Consider the following 8,996-nt stretch of genomic DNA (forward strand, 5'->3'; position numbering starts at 1 on the left):
AGTTCCTGGGTCCCCAGCAGTTGCAAGGTCTGTTTGCTCTATAGATACTCCCCTGCCTTTCAGTTAAATGATTTGTGAGTTTGTTTAATAGTAACTGTGGTTGAAAAAACACAATTGGGTTTAACCATTTGTCCTAGTAAACCCTACCTAACTTATAGTTTATATTTTGTGTACAGCATGCAAAGGATGTGGTTAAAAATGTTGGTATTACATGCTTGTATCCATGGGTGAGGGTCCCACGCAAATAACTTGTACGGGGCCCAAATATTTCGAAAGGCGGCCCTGGTTAAAAGATAAAAAACATTTCATCACTACAAGATGTTAAAGTGCCCATGCACAGGCCAATTAAAGCTGCCGATTTTGTCCTTCTATACATATTAGCCCATCTGTGGGTCACTCATATAACTGTCTGGTATAGGCAAGTAAATAGAAGATAACCCAAGATAAAGGTATGTGTATTTTACAAGACGAACACATACTTTTTCATTCAAGGAGTGTCACATTGGGGTGTACACAGATAGGGGACATGCTGATGGTCATAAAAATCTCTTGGAGAGCCACATCCAGTCAGTGAGCCTCTAGCCCTGCTTGTAAGGGGGTGAATGAGTTATGTATCATATAGTGTGTTTAGTTGTATAAACATAATGAATGTTATGGTGAGTGAACAGAACTGAGTGATATGTAAACGGTGATTAATTAATGTGTGAGTAAAGTGTAATGTGATAAAACAGCCACTAGATGGTTATTAAGGATATTAGAAGTAGGGATGTAATACACCCCCACCACTCGAGGGAGCTGGTGAGTTTTAGAGGTATAAAAAGGGGCCACACCCTGGTTTTTATGTCTTTGATTGGAGGGAGCTGTCAAGAGCAGAAGATTGGAAGGGAAGAGACCTGAAAAAGAAGAAAATAGAATCAGGTTGAGAGTAGGTAAGGGGAAGTGCAGTTGGGGGCAAATTTACCTAGGGTCAAATATCGAGGGTTAATTAACCCTCGATATTCGACTGCCGAATTGAAATCCTTCGATTTCAAATATCGAAGTCGAAGGATTTAGCGCAATTCGTTTGATCGAACGATCTAAGGAATAATCGTTCGAACGAACGATTAAATCCTTCGATTCGAACGAATCGAAGGATTTTAATCCATCGATCGATGAATTATCCTTCGATCAGAAAAACCTTGGAGAGCCTATGGGGACCTTCCCCATAGGCTAACATTGGCCTCGGTAGGTTTTAGGTGGCGAACTAGGTGGTCAAAGTTTTTTTTAAAGAGACAGTACATCGACTATCGAAATGGTCGAATAGTCGAACGATTTTTAGTTTGAATAGTTCGATTCGAAGTCGAAGGTCGTAGTCGAAATAGCCCTTTCGATGGTCGGTGCAGCCAAAAAAAACATTTGAAATTTGAAGTTTTTTTCCTCTATTTTCCTCTGTTCCTTCACTCGAGCTAAGTGAATGGGCCCCTAGGTGTCTGAGTTAGAACACGTAGCATGGGCCGCCTAATGCCCCAACAAGGAGGGTAGTGGGTACCCCAGTGGATATTCCACAAGAATAGGGAATGATGGGCTTGGGGCCAGTGGTCTGCCAGTAGTAAAAAGCCTTGTCGGACTAGTAAAGGGGTGCCGCTGGAGTACCGGATTACTGAGACAGGTGGGGAACAGGGATTCCCAGGAACTGGAGACAAGAGTGAGTACCCGTTTGGCAGTCTGTGAGACCCTTTTTGATAACGAAGGAAACCTGACAAGCCTGTGTGGATTTACAGAACTTTGAATGTATGCTCTTGTGAAAGATGGACGAATGTGGCGTAATTGAAGAGACTGTTGTAAATAAAACTGCTGGTTCCCTGTTCCCTTGGACTCGTGTGTGTGTGTGTGTGTGTGTGTGGAAGAGGAAGTGTACAACAACTGGTTGCCCTCCTTACATGCTTTTTATAAAAACAGATTGATTTTATTATTGTATGTTACAGCATTACATTGTGTGTGTGAATGAAAAAAAAATGTTGTACTCACAACTCATTTGCTCCCTCACTGCCAATTCCCAACATCAGTGGAAAAGAACCTGAAAGAACCTGGTACTGAGTGGTCTGATGTAACTCCCAGCAAGCAGCTTGCATGGAATGTGCTTATCTGTGGGGAGCCGAGAGGATTGCCATGCTAAGCAGCCGTGGGCTTAATGAAGATAATTCCAGCATAATTAGCAGGCTCAGTGCTAGGGCAAATATACTATATCAATGGAAGTTGCTCACCTCTGCAGAGTTGTTTAGCAACTACTAAGACATTGCAAATGCTAGTAAATTTCAGCAAGTAGCTGAAACTGAGCCCAGAACCATGTTCAATCTGAAGGAAAAGAACAGAAGTACTGTCTAAAGCCAAGATTAATGGCATGTTGGGTAAGAGTTCTTATGATTAGGTACCCCTGTGGGTACGAAACGTGTAGGGCTCATGGAGATGCAAGTGTACTGTTAACTTTGACTAATAAAATATGTTTTAACTAATATTTCTTGGCCTTGTGGATTCCTCTAAGCGCCGGACAGCCCTGTTCTTCTTGTCGTATATCCTGGTTTTCCGCTCCCTAAAGCTGGGGGGCTGGGGCTGGGGCACCTGAACCACATCAGCTGCTCGGTGAGCCATTTATTAGTCTCTTCAGAGTCGATGCAGACTGTCTGACAAATCCCCAAAACGTCACTTTTCAGTTGGTCATGTTTGCTATTGTGGTGTGAAATATACAGCTTAACAGGTCCATGGAGCAAAACAAAACAGCCAGTATGCCCCCTAGCAACCTCTGGGAATAGTTGCTATTCCCTAAAACTTCAGTCACTATTTTAAGTGGAGCCTAATAGTACGTGACCCAAACAACGCATTGATTCCTGGTGGGACAGGCAAATAATTTCAACCCCATAAATAAATATATGAACTATCAAAGTTCAATTGTTTTGTTACATTTATCTACAAGATACCAAGCTTTGATTTCCCAGATAATTAAATAGGTATAGTGAATATTATTAGCGCTGAACTTGAAAGAGTCCACCTCTCCCAACGGCCCTTTCTGCATCAAGGGGGGTTGTTTAGACTTCATATTAATGCTCATTCTAGCATTCTGCTCCACATCTGCTCTCGGCACATAGAAGGCCAACTTTATATAGTGCTAAACTGCATTTACAGTCCATGCGTATCTTCAGTCACCTGAAGGAGTCATAAGGGCCGATTCACAAAGGGTCGAATATCGAGTTAATTTGACTGGGAATTAAAATCCTTCGACTTCGAATATCGAAGTCGAAGGATTTTAGCGCAAATAGTGCGATCGAACGATAAAATCCTTCGAATCGAACGATTCGAAGGATTTTAATCAAACGATCGAAGGAATATCCTTCGATCAAAAAACTTAGGAAAGCCTATGGGGACCTTCCCCATAGGCTAACATTGAGTTCGGTAGCTTTTAGATGGCGAACTAGGGGGTCGAAGTTTTTTCTTAAAGAGACAGTACTTCGACTATCGAATGGTCGAATGGTCGAATGGTCGAACGATTTTTAGTTCGAATAGTTCGATTCGAAGTCGTAGTCGTAGTCGAAGGTCGTAGTAGCCCATTCAATGGTCGAAGTAGCCCAAAAAACACTTCGAAATTCAAAGTTTTTATACTTCGAATCCTTCACTCGAAGTTAGTGAATAGACCCATTAGTGTATTTTTACAAACAGTGTGTACCTACATAAGGCAGTATATATATATATATATATATATATATAAATATATATATATATATATATAATATATATATATATATATAAATATATATATATATATATAAATATATATATATATATATATATAAATATATATATATATATATATATAAATATATATATATATATAAATATATATATATATATATATATATAATACACAAAAGCCATGAATATCCTGTAAATTATATCCTTATAAACGGTGAGTAGTGATGTCATCAGTTATAAACGGTGAGTAGTGATGTAATTTCACATGACTCACTAAAATTTGTGTATTATAATAAATAAAGTACCCCCAGTTGTAAAATATGTGTTTTTATATGGTCATGAAACTCCTCGGTAACTAATAATATCCTTATATTTTACAAGAGGGGGTACTTTATTCACTATATATATATATATATATATATATATATATATATATATATATATATATATATAAAAGCAGCCGCACTCACAGGACTTATCCAAAGTATAAATGCTTTTATTTAGAAACTAACGTTTCGGCTGTGACCCAGCCTTTGTCAAAGTTACAAAATGTTATGCAAACCACCCCTAAAAACCCTCTCAATGGCGCGAAAAATCAGGCCCCTCCCCCTATTACCTGACATGTTCCCCTTCCTTTAACATAATACTTCCAATTACTTATCATGACATCTAGCAACCAAACTATCGAGTCACATTGTATCAACATATTGTATCACAATCACTTCCCCAACTTCCCGCAACAAAAGTATCAAGTCTCATTTTATCCACGTGTTGCAACTCAGTCACTTCCCCAGTAACCATATAATCATCTTTATCCCTGTGTAGTAACCCATCGGTGTCAGTGTCTACATCCCAGCCTCCCATACATTATGTAGCTATTAACCCGTTAATATCCAATATCCATACATATCCTCCATCTCAAAACTCGAGCGCTCGATGTGACTCGATAGTTTGGTTGCTAGATGTCATGATAAGTAATTGGAAGTATTATGTTAAAGGAAGGGGAACATGTCAGGTAATAGGGGGAGGGGCCTGATTTTTCGCGCCATTGAGAGGGTTTTTAGGGGTGGTTTGCATAACATTTTGTAACTTTGACAAAGGCTGGGTCACAGCCGAAACGTTAGTTTCTAAATAAAAGCATTTATACTTTGGATAAGTCCTGTGAGTGCGGCTGCTTTTTGGGAGGACTACATGTTGAAACATCGTGGCATGCACCCAGGCAAGGTTAATCCACGTATCGTGAGTGCTGTGAGTTTGGGGAAGTATATATATATAGTTATTTGTCTGTGTATTGAGATTTTTCTGTAGTTGTATGGGTGTCTGAACTGAGTCACGCTAGAGCTGTATCTACAGCTGTGAGTCCATGAAAGGCAGTGGGCCAAGCCTTCAGCTATCTATATGTAGTATTTGCTAACAGTTAACAGTTTATGATTGTTACCCAGTTAATGATTCTCTTTCTCAACTGATACCTGGCCTTTGTTTGCCAAACCTTATTCACTATTGAATCCAGGGCCTTTGTATGCAGAGTTCTAAGAGGGTCATTTACTAAAACTCAACTTCTCCCCATTTTTTTAATAAAACACGCACCTAACTCCCATCCGTGGGATTAGCTAATTTACTAATAATTCATCTTGAAAAAGTCACCGTGGAAAAAAAAACAGCAACAAATTTGAGTGTTGAAACGATTCTTGCATAAAAATCTTGCGACATTTCGAATTGTGCGACTTTTTCAAATTGATGGGTTTTAGCTCGAGTATTTTTGGATTCAGATTTTTTGCTGCAATGGTAATAAATCGCAAAAAAAGTGAGTTTTTTTCCCCTTTAAAACTGAGATTTTTTTTCCCTCTCATAAATCTGCAATTTTTTTTAATCTAAAAATTTAAGGGGTTTTTTTTTTCCTCCAAAAAAATTTAGTTTTTTTTTACAAAAAAAAACATGACCAGAGAAACTTCATCTTTATATCTTTTATAAATAGACCCCTAAATGTCTTCTTCTTCTTTCCTTTAGGGCAGTAACAACAGACATGGCCGACCCACAAACTGGTGGGGTAACCTAGGGCCTGATGGGATCCTGATGCACAAAAATGTCTTTGACTTTTTTGTGGGAGTCCAATACATTTCCTTTCCTAAAGGACATCTATTAGCTCCATTCCTGAAAAAAAGAAGCCCACTGATCATCTAGTTTACCCCGACATGTTCAAGAACTGACCCTGGCAGCAGTGTATAATGGTAAGTACTGTTATAGGCTAGTGCTCAGGATTTACCAGCAGGTTCCAATATAGCTCAATTCAGCTGTGTTAGAAGGACTGGAATAATGGGGGGCATTCCTGACTGGAGTTCAGACAGGGCGCAAGTATAAGTGTTGTCATACTACCATGCATGCTTGTCCTGCAGCCTTACTACTTGTAGGAATAATGTGGTCTGCTCACCTCTAAATCAGACTAAAACAATATATAAATGCTAAAAATCAGAGCTGCACTAAATGATTCATAGATGGACCTCTGAATTCATTATTTGGCAGTTAACTGTATAATCAGTTAATACATTTCTCATTGTATTTGTTGACTGGTTGATTTGGGTGTAGCAATGTGTTTACCAAGCCCTCTCTCCCCAAGCAACAAGCAAGTCTAAGTGTATGCCTTCTATTTCTATATGGGAGGTACGCAGGAAGGCCTAGTTTTTTGGCTAGGTTACTATACAAGCAGATCTTTCATTTGGCCAATGATCCAATCTCAGGTCACAGGTTGAGCAGTTGGCCGATATCTCATTCCCGATCCTCCGCTAATGTATGGATACTGTGGAGGTGATCATAGAAGGCCCATGTAGGAAGTCTCCCTGTGTGAGGTCAACAAATTCCTCCTACAGCTAAAAACGCAAATCTGAACTCGTCATTCTGAACCTTTGAGAAAAAGAAATGAAACCTTGCAGAGCCATTAAAACCAGTTTTATTACTTAAGAAAACACTTTAAATAAGATTATTTGTTAAAATGGTATTAAGTTCTGTCTGTAACATTCATTGCTTCACATCTACAGGAAGTTCAAACAGTTTTAAAAAAAATTAAATTACAATTTATAAGTAGAAAAATATACTCTAAGACTGATTTGGCAGCAGCGGTGTTAAAGCAGATTTCATTCTGAACATTATAGCAACACCTTATCTAAAAAATAGATATTTTATTCAAGGATATTGGCATCTCAGGATTTAGCCCTGTTAATGTGTGGCCTTGCTCAGTAGGGTTGCCACCTTTACTTAATATTACCAGTAGTAGCATAAAAGGCACAGGGTGGTGATGTAAAGGGGGCAGGGGTTGGGCACAATTATCAGGGTTTGATTGAGATGGGCATAACTGGGCAGGCCAGGGTTGTAAATGGACAGGCCAGTTGACGGTGCCTTTTCTGAGAAAAAATTGAATAACTGCCCTGGAAACCTTTTACTGACTAGACCATTCAACAATGGCTGGGTGGCAACTCAATTGGTTGGCCAGTACAGAAAAGACCCTATTGTATTGACATTGCTCTTTACTTCATTGTCACCAGTGGGCGCTCTAACTCCCAGGCCACAGTGGTTCTAGGGTTTCCCCTATTGTTCATGATGTAAATGGGGATGACTGGGGCACAAATGAAGCAAGAATGCATTTCATACACAGAGAGAGTATAGCAAAAGAATAAAGTAGAAAAGTATTAGGGCAGCTCCTATAGGGGTTAATACTTTTGTGGAAAAACTCAAGAATAACACAACAAATGTGGCTGAAGTATGGGTATAACATGATGTCTGCTGGATACAATGCAGATTGACCAGGAGTCTTGCACTATATGGGCAAAAGTGGTCCAAGTCTCACCTTTCCCACCTGGTGCACAAGATGCATTCAAAATCCACTAGTACTCTCTCACACCAAAGGCATTTGCCAGCAACCTGTTCGATAAGGAAACCCCAGTAGTGTATAATGAAATTACTTGGCCCCACAGCAAAATCATTTTAGGGACCTCTTACTATGCATTGCCCCACTAGCCCCCCCATAGCTATTCCTTAGGTCCCCAGTGGTTACAGGGCCTGCTATATTTATAGTTGCACCTGTACACATTCCAGGCCATTGTCAGTAATTGTTGGGCCCCAAATGCACTGTTCACATAGGCTCCCGGGGCAGTAAGCCTGACATCAAGTAGAATGGAACACCAATGAAAACATGTCCAGACACACACATTCACTCCCTTGCTCTTCCCAGGCAAAACACCTCATTAAGTCAAATAATACATTCAAACCCAACATACGTCATGCAAGCCCCATGAAGTATGCATTTTTGGCTTATTTGTCTCTTTGGGCTCCTTATTGGAGAAGCCCCCTGATGGTGTCTCTGGAAGCAGGATATCGAATAAGAGTATAAAAATGTATGGTACCTGTGTAGTTTTTTCTCAGTTGAGCTTATTTAGAGATTATTTTGTTCATCATGATTCCAATGAACATTGCTAATCAGAGAAGGGCAGTTATTAGTTGTTGTATCAATCAGTAAGAAAACAGTGCAACTAAGAAAGGTTTTCTTTTTGAACTTGCTCCCACCTCTTGGACCCTTTTATAGTAAGAGGGAACAGAGTTCAACTCTCACTTCCAGCTACGCTGGCCATATAAAGACACTGGCAGTCAACTCGTTTACTCTTGACCAAATCTTGACTGCATTTGGGCAGTGTATGGGGCCAACATAATGCAATTTCAGACTATCTGATCAGTTCTCAGTCAGACATCTCTGGGAAGACTGTAAATCACATCAGAAAAGGATCACATTAGGCAGTGACCCCCATGGGATCTTATTGTTGGCCTGGACCCCACCACTTGAGGCTTGGTTTGTCCCACCACATGGGTGGCTAAACTGGGCAAATACCTGCTTATCTGGCAATCACGACAGCGGATCTGCCTGTTTATGGTTTAGTGGTTGGAGATGTTTGTTTCCTAGCCCAGACTGTGGATTTTAGGTTGAGAAATATATTGTTTTTTGTGCATATGGGAAATGGTAAAGGTTGCAAAAATGTTGACTATTTGAAAAAGGCACTGTTTTTGGGGTGTAAACAAATATGTCTGTGGAATATGTATTTCCACTAGTGCCATTTCTCTACACGCCCTGCTGTTGAACACAACTGACTCCGATTCCTTTCAGTTTGGTTTGTTTAGAAAGGACTTTGGCACGTTACATTCTTTATTTTTGTTTGGTGCTATGTTTATGCAAGACACAACAACATAGAATACATCTGCATCTATAGAAGAATAGCTGACTTCAGTACAAT

Source organism: Xenopus laevis, chromosome 2L, assembly GCF_017654675.1.
Source record: "Xenopus laevis strain J_2021 chromosome 2L, Xenopus_laevis_v10.1, whole genome shotgun sequence".
Taxonomy (NCBI): Eukaryota; Metazoa; Chordata; class Amphibia; order Anura; family Pipidae; genus Xenopus; species Xenopus laevis.